Genomic DNA, 17,724 nt, shown 5'->3' with positions numbered 1-17,724 from the left:
AATCGCGCATACAAGAAGCACAGTTAGATTTTGTGTGGCCCATCCTGCCACAGGAAGAGCATATCTACAAAGTCGTGCAGTTGGGAGCTAGATGCCCACATTTCGAACAGATCATGCAAGAAAAAACATCTCCTGAACCATATCATTAATATCATCAAAAAGCTTATGGGACTCTTGTGAAGATGGTATAATATCAGGCCCATTTGGATATGGACCCACCGTCGGCCCATGATCTGAAATATGAGCAGAGCCAGGCCCACTGGCCAAACCTTCGGACGACACAATTTTGGATGCTCCAGAAATCCCACCAAAGGAGGATGGTGAAACAGTATCTGCGCCAAGAGAGGAACAAATCCCGTGCTTACCCCTGAGATGATCTTGAATCCCGGAGAAGGCGGGAGGCAACAACGGCTGAGAAACCGTCCCGAACGTAATTTGAGGTGTCGTTGTCGTCCACCGGAGTTCAGCCGACGATGGTGCACGAATAACTACACGCTCCTGCTGAGGTATAGAATAACCCGCATTGTAAAGCGTAGTAAGTTCATCTTGGGTGACAAGACACCTGTAACCTTTGCAAACATCATATTGTTGAAGAGCTGCAAATGATAGCTTCTTGCGTGTTGATGATCTAGATTTAAAAGGTGACTTTAGAGGTCTGAAATGCATTGCCATCAGACCTAATGTTGCCCTCCTTTTAGATACGCTTACTAAAATCCACTCAGCATCACACTGTTTCCTCCATAGAGAAAATTCATGACGCCAATTTGGACCACCATTGCCCCAGAGATGGAAGAAACATTTAAAACTTGGGCACTTATAAGATCGCAAATCAAGAATATGAAAACCAACTTGCTTGCAAGAAACCCCGACGGAGAAAACCGAATCTTTGACTTGTTTAACCACAAGATCAATGGCCGAACCCCCAATGGATGACTCAAGCACGGTAGCAACGGAATCCACAGATAAGCGGAAAACATGTCGGCTAAAGGCGACCACCATGATGAAAGGGCTATGATGACCATCGGGTGCACAGAAAAACCAGAGTTGCGAAACACATCATCCAAAAATGCCCCACCGGGTGAAAAATCCAGATCCAGAGTGGAGCCACCCGTGGAGTTCATGGCAGGGAACATGTAGGTGATCATGGGAGTTCACCAGAGATGATGATCGGAGAGAGAGAGGTGCACGCCGGCTAAAAATCCAGATCGCCATTGAATCATCGGTGCAGGAGGTGGGAGTCGCCATCATGCTTCTCACATGGGATGATAGTTGAGAAGTCGTGGAGGCTGCCTGAAGGGGAGCTCGAGCCAGAGCTATCTAAAGTATTTTCATACAGTGCTCAGATAATTAGTTATTAGCAATTTAAATCATGCATTTTTTCTGTAGTCTGAAGTTTACTAGTTAATTCTTTAAAACCGCATTAGAGAAAAAAATGCTATTGGGACGAAACTGGAACGGAGCACTAGCAACAATTGCGAAAATGCGCACACAAGCGGGGAATAGAAGGACTGGCGCTCACCTCGGTCCAACAGGCCGGTCGGTGGAGCTAGCTGGGCCGAGGCTCTTGGCGGGCTACGAGAGGCCACGGCTGGGCCTTGGCACGGCTCGGACGACCCATGGGTGACGCCTGTCCTCCTCCCGATCCCTCCTGTATCGAGGAAAATAGGCCATCGGCGGAGGTGGGTGGCGAGCCAAGCTGGCGGGGAGCGCTTGGGACGCCTGGTATGGGGAGATCGAGTGGCGGGACACCGGATCCGGTGGCTGTCGGCGTTAAACGGCGGGTGGAGGCCGGAGTTTGGGGGAGCGAGGGTGGCTAGTTGGTGATAGCAGCGAGGTTTGCGGGGCGATGGGGCTGCGGCGAGGGCAGCTTGCTGCGGCTCGAGCAAAACGAGGCGGTGATGCGGAGGAGCTACGTAGGGCGACAGTGAGACTGGAGCAAAGACCTGTAGTGGCACGCGACAGAGCAACACTAGTGATGCAGAGGACCTGTGCGGCTCGGGAGACAGACGCGGGCGAGCGCTCGCAGATGCTAGTGGCGCGGTCGGGATACGGCTTGGCCCGGTTCGGGCCCGGAGGGCCGCACGTGGGCTCAGGTGGGCGGGTGGAGGCGGGTGACTCTGGTGGGGGAATGTGGTGGCCTGGGAGTGGGTGAGGGCGGCTACTATGGCGGCTCAGGTGGCAGCGGGCTGTTAGGTTATAGCCAAGTGGCACGGTAGGAGCAGGGCAGCGCTAAAATCGAGGTGGGCGGCGGCTGAGAGGTGGGAGGAGGGTGTAGGCTAGGGTTTTGCCCGAAAATGGCATGGGGAGGTCTCTATTTATAGATAGGGTTGCTAGGGTAGGGGAATTTTTGCTCTGATTTCGATCGTGCGATCGCAATAGGATGGCTCCGATTGCGGGGCTTGGCTAGGTGAGATGTGTAGATGGGCTAGGTGGAGATGAGAGGGATGTTTTGCGGCCGAGCGTAGAGTTTGTAAAACCGAAAATGTCCGACGAATAAACCGACTAGTGTAGCTATAGGTTTATTCATTTGGGTACAAACGACCTCCTTTTGCGACAAAATTTTACAGGTGGTCTACCTACATGATAAGAAGACTACACGCCAACTTTCAACCCAATCCGAGAAAGTTTTATACGCACCTTTAAAAACAATATTTTGTCCATGCCACGGGCGCGTGCGAGTGCGGTTGGTCTCAAAATGGTCAACGAGAAAAAGGGAGAGAACTAACAACTAATAACGGATGGAAGTTTTGAAAATTCATGACAACACGGTGCCAATGCAATGCAGATGATGTGCATGATGCGATGATGAATGCGACAACAAAATAAATCACAGTGCCACAACGGAATAAAAGGGGGATGTTCTGGAGCGTCAATTTCGAGTTGTTACACTATCATTGAACGACTACAACATGATGTGGTAAAGAGTTTGTCCCATTTGGGGCAGGTTTGTTTATAACCTTCTCACAAACGAGAGCTTCTCACAACTGGCCTCGTGGTTCTAGTAGGGATACCTCCTTCATGGATGAAACGATATTCGTTGGCTCTTATTGCTTTCAATTTTTTTCCTAGTGGCAACTTAGAGCAACATGAGTGTCCTGTTCAAATGTGGAATTGTTTGGGGTTTGTTTGGACATTTTTTATGTTAACTGAGTTTTCTATATATTTTATTTGCACAATTCAAATTTGAACTATATGCGCATGCTCCAGTGTAGAAAAAATGGTTGAAAAATCAAGTGTGTGTCCTTGCGTGCATGCTTAGTTCATATGCAAGAAATGTGAATGAAGTTCAAACACCTCAGCATTCTACCTCTCGCGCAAACATTGAGATACTTGGTTTTAAAATTCTAGTAAATCGAAAAATCGCCTGAAATTCATGAAACTTGGCATGCTATCATTGAAGGGCATCAAGAGGATGTGGTAAAAAGTTTGTCCTATTTGGGGCAGGTTTGGGTATAAGCTTCTCACAAACTAGAGCTTCTCACAACAAGCCTCATGGTTTTGGAAGGGAATATACATCCTTTGTGGATGAAAAGATATTCGTTGCCTCTTCTTGCATTCAATTTTTTTTCTAGTGGCAACATAGAGCAACATAAGTGTCTTGTTAAAATTTGAAATTTTTCAGGGTTCGTTTGGACATTTTTATACATTAACAAAGTTTTCTAGGAATTTTATGTGCATAATTAAAATTTAAAATATATGCACATGTTCGAGTGTAGAAAAAAGGGTTGAAAAATCAAATGTGTGTCCTTCCGTGCATGCTTAGATCCCATGCAAGAAATGGGAATGAAGTCCAAACACCTCACCATCGTGCTTTTCCTCAAACATTTGAGATACTTGGTTTTAAAATTCTAGCAAACCCAAAACTTGTGTGAAATTCATGAAACTTTGCATGCTATTATTGAACGGCATCAACACGATGTGGTAAAAAGTTTGTCCCATTCGGGCAGGTTTGTGTAAAAGCTTGTCACAAACGGGGGCTTCTCACAACAAGCCACATGGTTCCGCTAGGGAATGTGCGTCCTTCGTGGATGAAACGACATTTGTTTCCTATTCTTGCTTTCAATTTTTTCCTAGTGGCAACATAGAGCAATATGAGTGTTTGGTTAAAATTTCGATTTTTTGGGGTTAGTTTCGACATTTTTACACATTAGCTGAGTTTTGTAGGCATTTTATATGCATAATCCAAATTTGAACTACATGCACAGGCTCCACTACATATAAATGGGTCAAAAAAATCAAATGTGTGTCCTTGGGTGCATGCTGAGGTCCCATGCAAGATATGGGAGAGAAATTCAAACACCTCGACATCGTGCCTCAGTCGCAAACATTGAGATAATAGGTTTTGAAATTCTAGTAAATCCAAAAACTCATCTGAAATTCATGAAACTTGGCATGCTTTCAAGGAATGGCACATGACATGTTGTGGTATTTTTTGTCTCCAATTTGAGAGTAGGCGCACTAGAATCAATAGCCAACAAAGGCAATTTGAAACAAATAGCTGCGACCTTATCATCTCAAACATTTGTATAATTTAAATCGTGTGTGTTCTATTAACCATTCACATGAGGCCATGCGTCACACTTTTAATGACTATGAGGTGCCATGCCGACAACTTCTTGAGTAGACAGGAGGCGTACGAGGGAAACTATGTTGTGCATGTTTTGTGCAGGTCTTCATCGCAAACATTTTAAATAGAACACTGGTATGCAAAGCGAGAGCTATGGTCCCTCCTGAGATGCCAACCTAAAATTTATCGTGCAGGATTTGTGCATCTCTTCATGGCAAACATTTCATATTAAAGACAGTATGCAAAGCCAGAGCTATGGTTTCTTCGCCGCTAAGCCAAGAGAAAATCTTGCATGTATGATTGGTACACACTTTCAACGCAAACAATTAGTTTAGATGACCCATTTGCAACCATGTATGTACACACCATTTGGTAAGATTTGCATCTGTCATATTGGGTGTATATTCCCATTTGTGAAACTCGAAAGATTGACACTTCTCGATCTAGTAACATTGACCTTTGTCAACCTTGTAACACTGCCATTTTCAATATTTGCAACTAAAAATCACTAGCACTATCTAATTTTTGCAACTAAAATTCAGTAAGAATAGATTTCATTCATAGACTAAGCAATCAGTCTATAAACAAACAGTTCAACTCGACACCTAAACCAATCAAACTTTTTCCCAATTGTTGCCAACCATGTACTGAAATAGCTTGTTAAACTATATATATTAGCTAATTTTAATTACATTGGAAAGTTCAACCACATTTATAGTCAGGTGAACTGAACAAAATAGCCGCTAAATACTACTACAACGGAGGGGCTTTGTACTACTTCCAGCAGCCTCTCCACTGCCGAGCATGCTTAGTAAGAGGCAGATGAGGAGGAGCCTACCGATGAGCTGGACAACTGGAATACAGTGCCTGCCGCTACTGCACCTTTAGAGACGCTCACCTCGAACGCCCTCTGCCGCTCTAGACGACCCATCTCAAACCGGCAAGACTCGCCGTAGATCTCCTCATTTCGCGCCTCTGCGGCGGCGTGTGCTCCAGCCATGACGACGATGATATTCTTTGCCTGGTCGACCAGGCGCTCATCCTCCTCTTGTAGGAACTAAATGTAGCGCACAAGGTTGCTGACACACATGTGGGGCTCCACCTCCCTCCATCAAGAGGCGGTGGCGGAGCGGGTGACAACCCTAGTGGTTGACTGTCGGCTGGCGGCCATGGCGGTCGACGATGGGGTGGTGGCCACGGTCGTCACCTCCCGCATTCGGGTCGCAGTGGCGGAGCGGGTGATGGCCATGGTGGCCGAAAGTGGTGTGGCGGCCACGATGGCCTCCTCCCGCCTTTGGGAGGTGGTGGCGGAGCGGGTGATTGCCGCAGCTTTCGATGGTGGTGTGGCGGCCATGGTGGAAGACGGTGGGGTGGTGGAGACCGCAGAAGGCAAAAGTTGCCGACCGGCAACGGCGGCAGACCGTGTTATGGGCGTTGCGCACACACCCAAGAGGGACACCACACACACTACACTATGTCGAGGACTGCGCCGCATCCGTGGTGTGGCCTCCCAGTTTGTGTTGTCATCTAATGACAACGGAGTGGCTGAGCGATGATGATTGACTGATCCCATTGGCAGTTGTGGGAGAAGCGGACCAGATAAGCTACACGGACAGGGAGGGAGAGGAAAATGTGACGCAAGACTCTCCGACCGTGAGGGTTTAAATAGCAGGTTGGTAAGCATTGGGATTTTGCAGAGTTGGGCTGGAAGCTTGTGTGACAAAGAATGGGAACCTATGTAGTTGCACGAGAACGGGATCACCGACGATTCATTGGCACCACTTTGAGACATCGCTTGGCTAACGCTTCCACAATGCTCAAGCTTGCGCTCGAAGCCGTCTACGACAGCGGGTGACAATTTACAAGACATTCGATAGGAGGACGAAGCGACACGTACACAAACGATTAATGAAAAACACGTTTGCAATTTAATGATCTACTACCTTCGTACTGGTTTATAAGTCCTCTTTGTATTTTTGTGCCAAATTTTGACTTGAGATTTAACTAATAAAATATGAATGCATGTTGCCAAAGATTATATCGTTGGACTCGTATTTGAACATAGTCTCCAATTATATTATTTTTCTAACAAGCATTAAAGTTTTGTTAGCTAAATTTAAGGTTAAAATATGGCAGAAAATATAAAGGGGACTAATAGACCAAGACACAGGTAGTAGCACACGTCCACTCTCTACACAATGTCGCGAATGATTGTTCGACCACGCTATGATGTGGAACACGATGTAGTTTCACATCATGCCACCGGCTCGCAACTGTCGGCCGGCTTGTACAGGACCACTCCCCGCGTGTTCAAATGTTCTATACGTGTGGTCGCTCGCGGTTGTGGCAGCTGCGGCATGCTCTGCTCACATCACGTTGTGCACGCTTTGCTCTCGTGTCCCCCTAGGCACTCTGCTCGTGTCCCTCCACGCACGCTGCCAACGTTTGGGACCGGCGCACGATCACGTAAGTTCATGCTGCCATTATGCATGCGGTTGCACAGGGCCCAGTGCCACCATGCAGTTACCACCTGCAAAATGTGTCGTGCGGACGTGCCGATAATCCAGGCCGTTCGACCCCCATTTATTCTCGTGTCCATTTACCTTCATCTCTGGTGCCACATGACACAATAAGCACACCCATGACGACACATACACAAAGGATATCAAGCAGTTCAAGTGGCGCTCCTATTGGCCGACGATGACAACGGGGGGGGGGGGGGGGGGTGGGTAGTTCACCACACATCATGTAGTGTACACCCACGTGAGGGGGAAGGACCTCTCGGTGGTGTACACGAACGACCCAATCTCGGTGGATATCTACATCCAAACTTTGGAACAGTTGCTTGTTGAGGACAAGTACCAAGTGGTCGGCTTTGACCTCGAGTTCACGAGTGGTTGTGCAGAGAAAGATGAGAAGGTTGCCGTCGCCCAGTTGTGCATACGAGATGACATCCTCGTATACCACTACCACCTGGCCACAAGGCCTTGCGAGCGTTTCGCCAAGTTTATCAACAGCCCCATCTACAGTTTCGCTACGATGGACACCAGCAACGATCTAGAAACGCGGGATGTTTCGGGCTTCACCTCGGAGAATCTTGTCAACATCCATGACCACTACAAGGTCTGGGCAACACCATGCTACTGCAACAAAAGACCTTCCAACGGCGCCAGAAATAGGAGTGTTGCTTGATACTCCTCAGCAACGGCACCATGAATCCTTCAGCAGTGGCTACGCCTTAAGGGACTTCCTTGGCAAGTATGCAAAGGATTTCCCCCGTGGCCTTGGAGCCTTGCGTTGGTCTTCCCTCGAAGCAGAAGGTGGTAAGTACTTCCCTCAGTTTCAGAACCAAGGTATCAATCCAGTGGAGGAGTATCTCAAGATCCTGCACAAACACAAAAACTTGCTCCCAACACTATGAAGGGGTTGTCAATCCCTTATAGATTGTTTGCCAAGTGAGAACTGAAAGCAACAAAGTAACAAAGCAAAGTAAAAGCGGAGGTGTAAACGATGGATGTGAATAGACCCGGGGGCCGTAGTGTTTACTAGTGGCTTCTCTCATGAAAGAAAATAGACGGTGGGTGAACAAAGTACTATCGAGCAATTGATAGAACCACGCAAAGTCGTGACGATATCTATGCCATGATTGTTTCTATAGGCATCACGTCCGAAACAAATAGACCGATACTTTTTGCATCTACTACTATTACTCCACACGTCGATCACTATCCAGCATGCATCTAGTGTATTAAGTCCATAAGAACAGAGTAACGCATTAAGAAAGATGACATGATGTAGAGGGATAATCTCAAACCAATGATAAAAACCCCATCTTTTTACCCTTGATGGCAACTACTTGATGTGTGCATTGCTGCCCTTACTGTCACTGGGAAAGGTCACCACATGGCAGAACCCAAAACCAAGCACTTCTCCCATTGCAAGAATCATAGATTTAGTTGGCCAAACAAAACCCAAGACTTGGAGAGACTTACAAGGATATCAAATCATGCATATAGGAGATCAACAAAGACTCAAATATAGATCATAGATAATCTGATCACAAATCAACAATTAATCGGATCTCGACAAACACACCGCCAAAGAAGATTATATCGGATAGATCTCCATGAAGATCATGGAGAACTTTGTATTGAAGATCCAAGAGAGAGAAGAAGCCATCTAGCTACTAACTACGGACCCGTAGGTCTGAAGTGAACTACTCACGAGTCATTGGAGGGGCGATGATGAGGATCAAGAAGCCCTCCAACTCCAAAGTCCCCTCCGGCAGGGTGCCGGGAAGGGTCTCCAGATGAGATCTCACGGAAACGGAAGCTTGCGGCGGCGAAAAAGTATTTTCAAGGCTCCCCTGATTTTTTGTGGAATATTTGGGAATTTATAGGACAAAGACCTAGGTCAGGGGGCGGCCACGGAGGCCACAAGCCTGCCCACGGCCGCCTCCCCCCTGGTGGGGGAGTGGGGGCTTGTGGGCTCCTTGGAGCCCACCTTGCTTGGCCAAAAAGCCCCCTAGTCTTCTTCCATTCAGGAAAAAATCATTTCGGGGTTTTTCTTCCATTTGGAATCTGTTCCAAAATCACATCTGAAAAGAGTGAAAAACATGGAAAAAACACGAACTGGCACTTGGCACTGAATTAATAAGTTAGTCCCAAGAAAGATATGAAGGTACATAAAACAACCAAAGAGGACAAGATAACAACGTGAAACCATCAAAAATTATAGATACGTTTGAGACGTATCACACCAATAACAAACAGAACTCCCTGGTTGACCTTGCTTCAGACATCGTCGACTCCTAATACATGAAGATGAAGGATGAGAGCAAGAAGGACAAGAACGCCTGACACAATGCCTGGGATCAGGGACTGGATAAAGAACACGTCAAGTACGCGGCCAAGGACGCGTACACAAGCTACGAGATGTACAGGCGGATTGTTGACATGAGGAAGTGTCTTCGTCCTGCCCCATACGAGGGATCGAGCCACAGAGCAGTGGTGGGAGCGTCACAAGAAGTAGATGACTAGATGATCATTTCTCCTAGTTTAGAATGCATGCAATTGTTTATTGAGGTCTGTGCAAATTATTTGTATAGTCACTTGTGTAATTGGATGTTTATTTTAGTTATATATATATGTGTTCTTCTTCTATAGACAGAGCAAATAACATGGCTTATTAGTAGTAATCATCTGTGTTATTATTGGTCTCCGCACACATTTCTGATTTCACACGTGTTTGCCGCGTATCACACACATCTTGTTTAGTTGAACTGTTTCTGTTGACTTGACTCGTCGCAAATAGTTCATCTGAGTGAATTGTATGCCCTCTATCGCACACACCTTGATCTGGCTGAACGTTTCTGTTCTGTTACCTAATCACAGAATGTTCATCCCAGTGAACTATATGCCGCATATCACACACACCCTCATCCGGATGACCATTTCTGTTGTTCTGCATAATCGTAAACAGGTCGTATGGAATAACCAACTGCCATGCATCGCACACGTAGCTCTGATCTGAATCGTGTTTGAAGTCTGTGCCATCACAAACAGTTCATATCATTTTTGATGTATTTATTATAGCAACGTTTGTGATTAATGCATCACTTATAGTTTCGTTTAAGGGTCTCTAATTGTAGTGTCATCCTGCAGTAGTGCAACATGCACGGATGAGGAGGCTTTCCCCTTTTGTACTAAGAGAGTTGGGCCAGTTTATCGGTTCCCAAAGCAATCTCGAAAGGTTTCCCGTTTGCTGCAAGAGGACCAAGGCTCAGGGCTCGCTAGGATGTAGGATATCCCCGACCACGAGCGTGTTTTGACAGGAGGCTTTTGGAGGAGAAGACTGCTTTTTTAGGATAAGCTACAGTCCCGTCCCCTTCAAACTGGTCGTTGTGGCAACCCTTCCTGCCTTGCATTTTCGGGGGAAGAGGACCGGGGCTAATATAAGAGAGGGGAGGCTGCTGCCAAAGAGGGGGATCGACCCTAGAGATAGCCAGAGCACGCCTTTGTACTCTCTATCACCCTCAAGCAACCCACACAAGGAGGAGTAGGCTTTTACACCGCAAGGTGGCTCGAACATGGGTAAACTACCATGCCCACTATTCTTCTTCCTAAGCTCGAGCCGCGAGAGTGTTGCCGTGTGGTTGTGCGGTAGATTAGGGCGGGAGAACCCGCGCACCCGAGACCTTGAACCTCTTTGGGACCCAGGAGCCACGATTCCTAAATTTGGCGCGGCATGTAGGGGTGCGTCGCAGTTCTTCAACTCTGTTTTGGCTCTAGCTTTGCCAACCCTATGGGTGACGCTCGGCATGTGCGTGTCGAGCGCTAAACGGCTGTGTCACCCAGACCATGCCTGCAGGCTGCAATGCAAACGGTCGCCACCACTCCATTGGCGATGTGGCTCGCGCCGCCACCAACCCTATTGCCTTGCACCCTTCTGTGTAGCATGATGGCCGCACCGCCATGGCCTCCTCCTCCCACGCACGCCTTGGGCACGTGAACACGTGGGGCGCGCTGCTCATGGCACCTGAGATGCTTCGCTACTGCCTGAGGAATGCTAGCTATGAAGCCTAGCTGGGCCGCATCACTGAACTCTTAACCACCGCCGGAGAACCCCATCCACCCTCTCGCTAGCTTCGCCCTCCACCGTCTCGCGCTGGGGACGTGGCGCACAGACCGCCTCTGCCTCCTCCCCTGTGCAATGACCTAGTCGAGCCTCGTCATGACACGCGCTCACGTGACCAGCCTGGCGGGGCACGTGTGCAGGCCCAAGATGAGGCCAACTACAAGGTCATCTGTCGCGCATAGCCCGACGCGCACGTGATGCCTTAGGAGCAGCGCGAGCACCAGGACCTGATCATAATGGATGTCGTGGTAACCGGACGCCAGAACCAGGCCGCCCTCGCACGCAGCATCCCCTCAAATAGCGTTTGCTGCCAGGCCTTCACTCGTGGGCTGTGTCGGGTGGTTTGGCCCGCCAAGGTCAAGACCGAGTTGCCCCCGCGCTATCATGGCATTCCCGACACCACGGAGTTCCTCCAGCTCTACCGCTAGGCATCGAGGCGGCGGGCGGCGATGACAAGGTCATAGTGAACTTGTTTCCCATGACCCTCAAGGAGGACGCATGCTCTTGGCTCATGAATCCGCCAGAGGAGTCGATTTGTTCGTGGAGCGAGCTCTGCGATCAGTTCATCGCCAACTTCACGGGCATGCATGACGCCCCCTTTCCATCAACTCCAGGTGGGCAACAATATCTCGCATGCCTCGGATGAACCCATCATCATGGCATTCACTAATGGCATCAAGTAGGTCTGGATGTGTGAGAAGCTCACCATCAACGATTGTTGACAAGTGCACCAAGGCCGAAGAGGGTCGCCTGTTCATCCACAATGAGCCTAACATCGCGCCCGATGACAGCAATGGAAAGGGCAAGGAGGTGAAGCGCAATGGTCCTGCCGTGCTCGTGGTGGAGAGTGAACACAAGAGCTGCCGCGACCATGATGTGTCCGAGAAGGACTACCACCCACTCTGCATCAACCAAAACGTGTGCACCCACACCACTGAAGACTACAAAGAGCACAAGTCCCTCCGCAATGAGCGTGTCAGCCGACGCCCATACCACAACGACCATGGTGGTGGCCTCATCAGCGGCATGTGGGACAGCCGGAATAGCAACCCCCGCCAGGACTACCGCGAGCAGCCTCGCAAGAACGGCTAGCGCGATCTGCCTCGTGAGAGTGTGTGGCGGAATCCTCCTCGTGAGTCGCGCCCTCAGGATAACGCGCCTTTTTCGCTACTGCCGCCGCCACCCAGGAGGAACGACAACATCGAACATGAAGAGGAGGTTGGGGGCTATCAGGAGCCCCACACAATAGCTTGTATCCTCATCACAGCCCAGGCTCCCGCGTCAAACTGCCTGTTGAAGCAGTTCTCTCAGGAGGTGTATGCCGTCCTCACGAGGTCAGAGGACGCATAACCCCTCAAACTGCCGCAGTACGCCATCTCGTTGGACTCCAAGGGCGGCCTCAAGTCAACGGTTGCTGTTGGCGCGCTTCCTATGATGTGCACTCCCACCATCAGCAACGTCTCAGTCACCAAGACCCTCATCGATGGAGGCACCGACATCAACATGCTCTCCGTCAAGCCCTTCGAGACACTCCAAGTGCCCTACGACCAATTGATGCCTACTAGTCCGTTCTCCAGGGTGACCGATGGATCCACCATTCCCCTAGGGAAAGTCTGCCTCCCTGTCACCTTCGGCACACGCAACAACTACCACCTCGAGCTCATGGAGTTTGATGTGGTGCACATCAGCATCCGTACAATGCAATCCTCGGATACCCGATGCATGCCAAATTCCTGGCGATACCCCACTTATACGTCTCCAACGTATCTATAATTTTTTATTGTTGCATGCTGATATATTGTCATTCTAGAATACTTTTTTGGTATTCATTTACAATTTGTATTATTTTTGAGCACTAAACTATTGACCAAGTTCCTAGTACGAGTTGCTGTTTTCTGCAAGTTTTCACTTTTCAGGTTTACCATACCAAATGAAGTCCAATTGCCATGAATATTTTTGGATATTTTTCTGGACCAAAAGAAGAACACCAAGGATGAAAAGAAGGCCCGGGGCCACACGTGGGCCCTACAAGCCAATCGTGTGTGGCCTGGGGGGAGGGGAGGGCGCGCCCTGTTGGCTTGTCGGCCCCTCGAGGCCCTCCCAACTCCGTTCTCTGGCTTATAAATTCTCATTGAACCTAAAAACACCAGAGACAGTCGTGAAACACTTTTTATGCTGCCACAAGTCTTCGTTCCAACGGGAGGCCATCGATAGCTCCGTTTTGGAACCCTGCCACAGGGGATGAATCATGGAGGGCTTCTTCATCAACCGTTTTGCCCTCATGATGATGTGTGACTAGTTCACCACAGACCTACGGGTCCATAGTTAATACCTAGACGGCAATCCCTCTTTCCCTTGATCTTTAATACATTGATCATCACATCTTCACTTTGATCCTCATGATGTAATTCCTTTTGTGCGGTGTGTTTGTTGGGATCCGATGAATTGTGGGTTTACATTCAGAGTATTCATTATTAAAATTTGAGTCTCCTCTGAATATTTATATGATTCTTATGTGCATTATTATGAAATCTGCGTAATTCTCTCCGATCTATTGAAATAGTTTGGCCAACTAGATTGATATTTCTTCGGTGAGAGAGGTGCGTTGTAGTAGGTTCAACCTAGAGAATTCATATATCCCATTGACACAAGGGGACAAGATGCATCTTCGTGTTGCTTCTACTGAGGATAAAAGGATGGGGTTTATTCATATTCCTTTAGTTTATTTTGTGTGCATCATGTCATTGTTCTCCATGCATTAGTTTGTTTTACTTAATACTCTAGATGCATGCTAGATAGCTGTAGATGTGTGGAGTAATAGTAATAGGTGCAGGAGGAGTCAACCTATTTGATTATGGACGTGATGACTATATACACATGATCATTGTCGTGAATACCGCATAACTATCCGCTTTTCTGTCAACTCACCAACAGTAATTTGTTTACCCACCGTATGCTATTTTTCATGAGAGATGCCATTAGGGAAAACTATGGCCCCCGGGTCTATTCACAACATATTTACAAAACCTTCAGTACCTTTCTGCCATTTACTTGTTTCTATTTTATTTTGAAAATTACAACTATCTACAATTATCTACACACCTCACTCGCTTGCAAATAACAAGTCCATGGGGATTGACAACCCTCTTGCCCGCGTTGGGTGCAAGTTGTTTGTTCTTTTGTTTGCAGCCGCTGAAGACGGTTGTGGTTTATGTTTCTATTGGTTCGATAAACCTTGTTTTCCAAACAAAGGGAAATACTTACCCACATTGTGCTGCGATAACCTGTTCCTCTTTACAGAAAACCCAACACATGTCACAAGTATCAGGAAGGATTTCTGGTGCCATTGCCGGGGAATACCATCACCAACTACCAAGTAACTTCACACAAATTTTCATTCACTTGTTCTCCTTTTTATTTTCTGGTATAGTTATTTTTTCTCTTAAAAAACAAGAAAACAAAAATATTTTCCTTTCCTTGCTTAGCTTGTCACTAGATTGCATCTTCGCTTTCTAGTTTGCTTGTCTTTCTAGGTAATTTGATTGCTTGGTCACCATGTCTCAAGGTACTACTAAGTTGCATGACATCTCAAATACTAATAACAGTGATTTTCTTATTACTCCTATAATACCTGCCACTAGCGAGGAGGCTTTTGTTATTAATGCTCCATTGCTGAATCTCGCCATGAAAGATCAATTTTTGGGAAGTCCTAATGATGATCCCGCTTCACTTCTTAATACCTTTGTTGAACTTAGTGATATTTAGAAGAAAAAGGATATGGACAATGATATTGTGAAATTAAATTTGTTTCCTTTTTCACTTAGATTAAAGGTAAACCTTGGTTTTCATCTTTACCACGTAATAGTATTCGAACATGGGATAAGTGTAAAGATGCCTTTATTGCCATATCCCTTAGAAATCAAATAATTAATTTTAAACAAAATTATCAAGAACATGTTTCAAAAGCATGGAAGGGAATGAAATTGATGATAAGGAATTGCCCCACTCATGGTTTAAACTTGTGGATGATTATCCAAAACTTCTTTGCTAAACTAAACTTTGTGTCTAGACATCTTCTAGATTCTATGCTAGACTAAACTTTTATGGATGTGACCTTAGGATACGTCAAAAAACTTTTGGACAACATGATGACCAATTATTCTCAATGGCACACCGAGAGAGCTCCAACCGGTAAGAAGGTAAATTATGTCAAGGAAATCGCTACTTCGAGTGAAAAAATGGATACTCTTATGAATTTGGTTTCTAATAAAAACACTCATGTTGATCCCAATGATATGGCCTTGTATTACTTTATCGAGCATAATAATGATGCTATTGATGTAAACTTCGTCTCGTGAAATAATTTTAACAACAATGCCTAAAGGGGTAATTTCAACGCTAGGACATATCCTGGTAATGTTCCTAGTAGTTATGGAAATTCTTACGGTAAATCTTATGGAAATTCTTCCAAAAATTCTAATAGGATACCCTCTGATCTTTAGAACACAATTGAAGAATTCAATAATTCCCAAAAGGTTTTCAATAACATGGTGGAAGAAAAATTGCATGTTGTTGATACTTTGGCTAAAACATGGATATAATTCTCTTGATGTAGAAACTCTTGAAAATAAAGCTTTGCCTCCTAAGCATGATTTTAATGAGACTATTAAATCTATCCAAGTTTCTATTAATGAAGGTATGGAGAGATAGCTAAGTTAAAAGCTAATCGGAAATTCCTAGAAAAAGGTCTTGCATGCGGTTTTTATCGGAATCATGATGAAGATCTTAAAATGATTAGTACTTAGTGTGTTGAATCTTTGCTTACTTCCTTGAATATTAATTATAAAGGGACCGGAGATGAGTCAACTCTAGTTAAGGAGTGCCCCGCTTGCTTGGAGGGTGATGATTTTAATGCTAATACTGAAAACGTGGGTTCGGAGAGGTCAAAAGGTTAACTAGTGATGTGCCCACTATCTTGGATTAAAAGGACTTTAATTATGACAATTGCTCTTTATTTGAAACTATTTCCTTTCTGCAAGCCATTATTACCTCACCCAATTCTTATGAACAAAACAAAGGTTTTACTCAATTTATAGTAGAAGCAATGGTAACCACTTATGATCAGAAACTTGAGCTTGAATTTTCTATTCCTAGAAAGTTGCACGATGAGTGGGAGCCTACTATAAAATTAAGATAAATGAATATGAATTCTTGGTGCTAGTTTTTAAACTACACATAAATATTTGTGTGATGTGCTTGGTCTCACTAATAATGTAGAATGTGCCCTAAACTTGCAGATTCTGTAAAAGCTATTGTTAGCTGTGAGTTGTTTCTAATGATCCTAGGCAATAAGTTATTTTTATGTAGAAGCATTACCACATACACATATAAATCACAATCCATTCAAACGTATACTTGAAAATGTTATTGTTTCTAATGATCCTAGGCAATAAGTTATTTTTATGTAGAAGCATTACCACATACACATATAAATCACAATCCATTCAAACGTATACTTGAAAATGTGATGAGAGCAGTAATATGTAGCAACTAAAAATGAAAATGTACTCACGATATCCAATTTGTGGTACTACTTGTTAAGTCACAAAAAACGGAAATAAACATGAGGTGGAAAGGATAGATGGGGATGATGGATGAGGGAGGAGGCAAGAGGAATGGAGGGCGGGGGCTGTTGGAAGCAGGAGACCAGAGGGGCGGTGCCCCAGCGGCGCCGCTGGGCCATGGCCGTCTTGAACAGGAGGACGGAGGGAAGGGAGTAGGAGATCAGAGGTTTGGTGCCCCAGGGACACCTCCGGACCAGGGCCACCATGAGAAGGAGGGAGGAGGGATGATGAACATGAGGAGTAGGGGTAGGCAGAAACGATGGAACGAGAGGCCGGAGGGTCGGTGCGCCGGTGGCGCCGGCCGGCCTGACCAGTTCCGCGATGACCAGGCAGGGAAGAGGAAGGAAGGAAGGAGAAAGATGGAAGGAGAGAGGAGGGTGGCAGGTCATCGAACAGCGGGGATGGTAGCGGCGGCGGCGAGAGGTGGAGGGCAGCTGTGGCGGGCGGGTGATAGCGGTGAACCCTAGCTGTGCGTGGGCGGCGGCACTCGCCCGATCGGGTCCACCTCGATGGAGAGAAATAAACAGAGTGAAGGGGTATTTGACTTGCCAATGGCATTGTTGGGTAAATGCCTCTCAGTTTTAAGGGGACATCTAAAAATGGTTGGTTGAGAAGTTGGGGCAACCCAGCTTCAAAATTTACACTACATGAAAGTTGCACATTGTCAAAAGCTGCTTTGAAAAATGACCCCTTTGGTTAGCTTCTAGTTTCTTCAAAGCAGAAGTTGGGTTAAAAATCCAAACCAAACACATCCAAAGAAATCCTTGGGTAGAATAAATGATGTGCTGATAACTGCAAATAAAAATTATGTGCGTGTAGATTTCATTGTGCTGGATATTGATTGCAATCATACTTGTCCAATTATACTTGGAAGACCCTTCCTACGAACTATAGGTG

This window comes from Hordeum vulgare, chromosome 4H (genome assembly GCF_904849725.1).
Source record: "Hordeum vulgare subsp. vulgare chromosome 4H, MorexV3_pseudomolecules_assembly, whole genome shotgun sequence".
Lineage (NCBI taxonomy): Eukaryota > Viridiplantae > Streptophyta > Magnoliopsida > Poales > Poaceae > Hordeum > Hordeum vulgare.
This window is presented reverse-complemented; position numbering follows the sequence as displayed.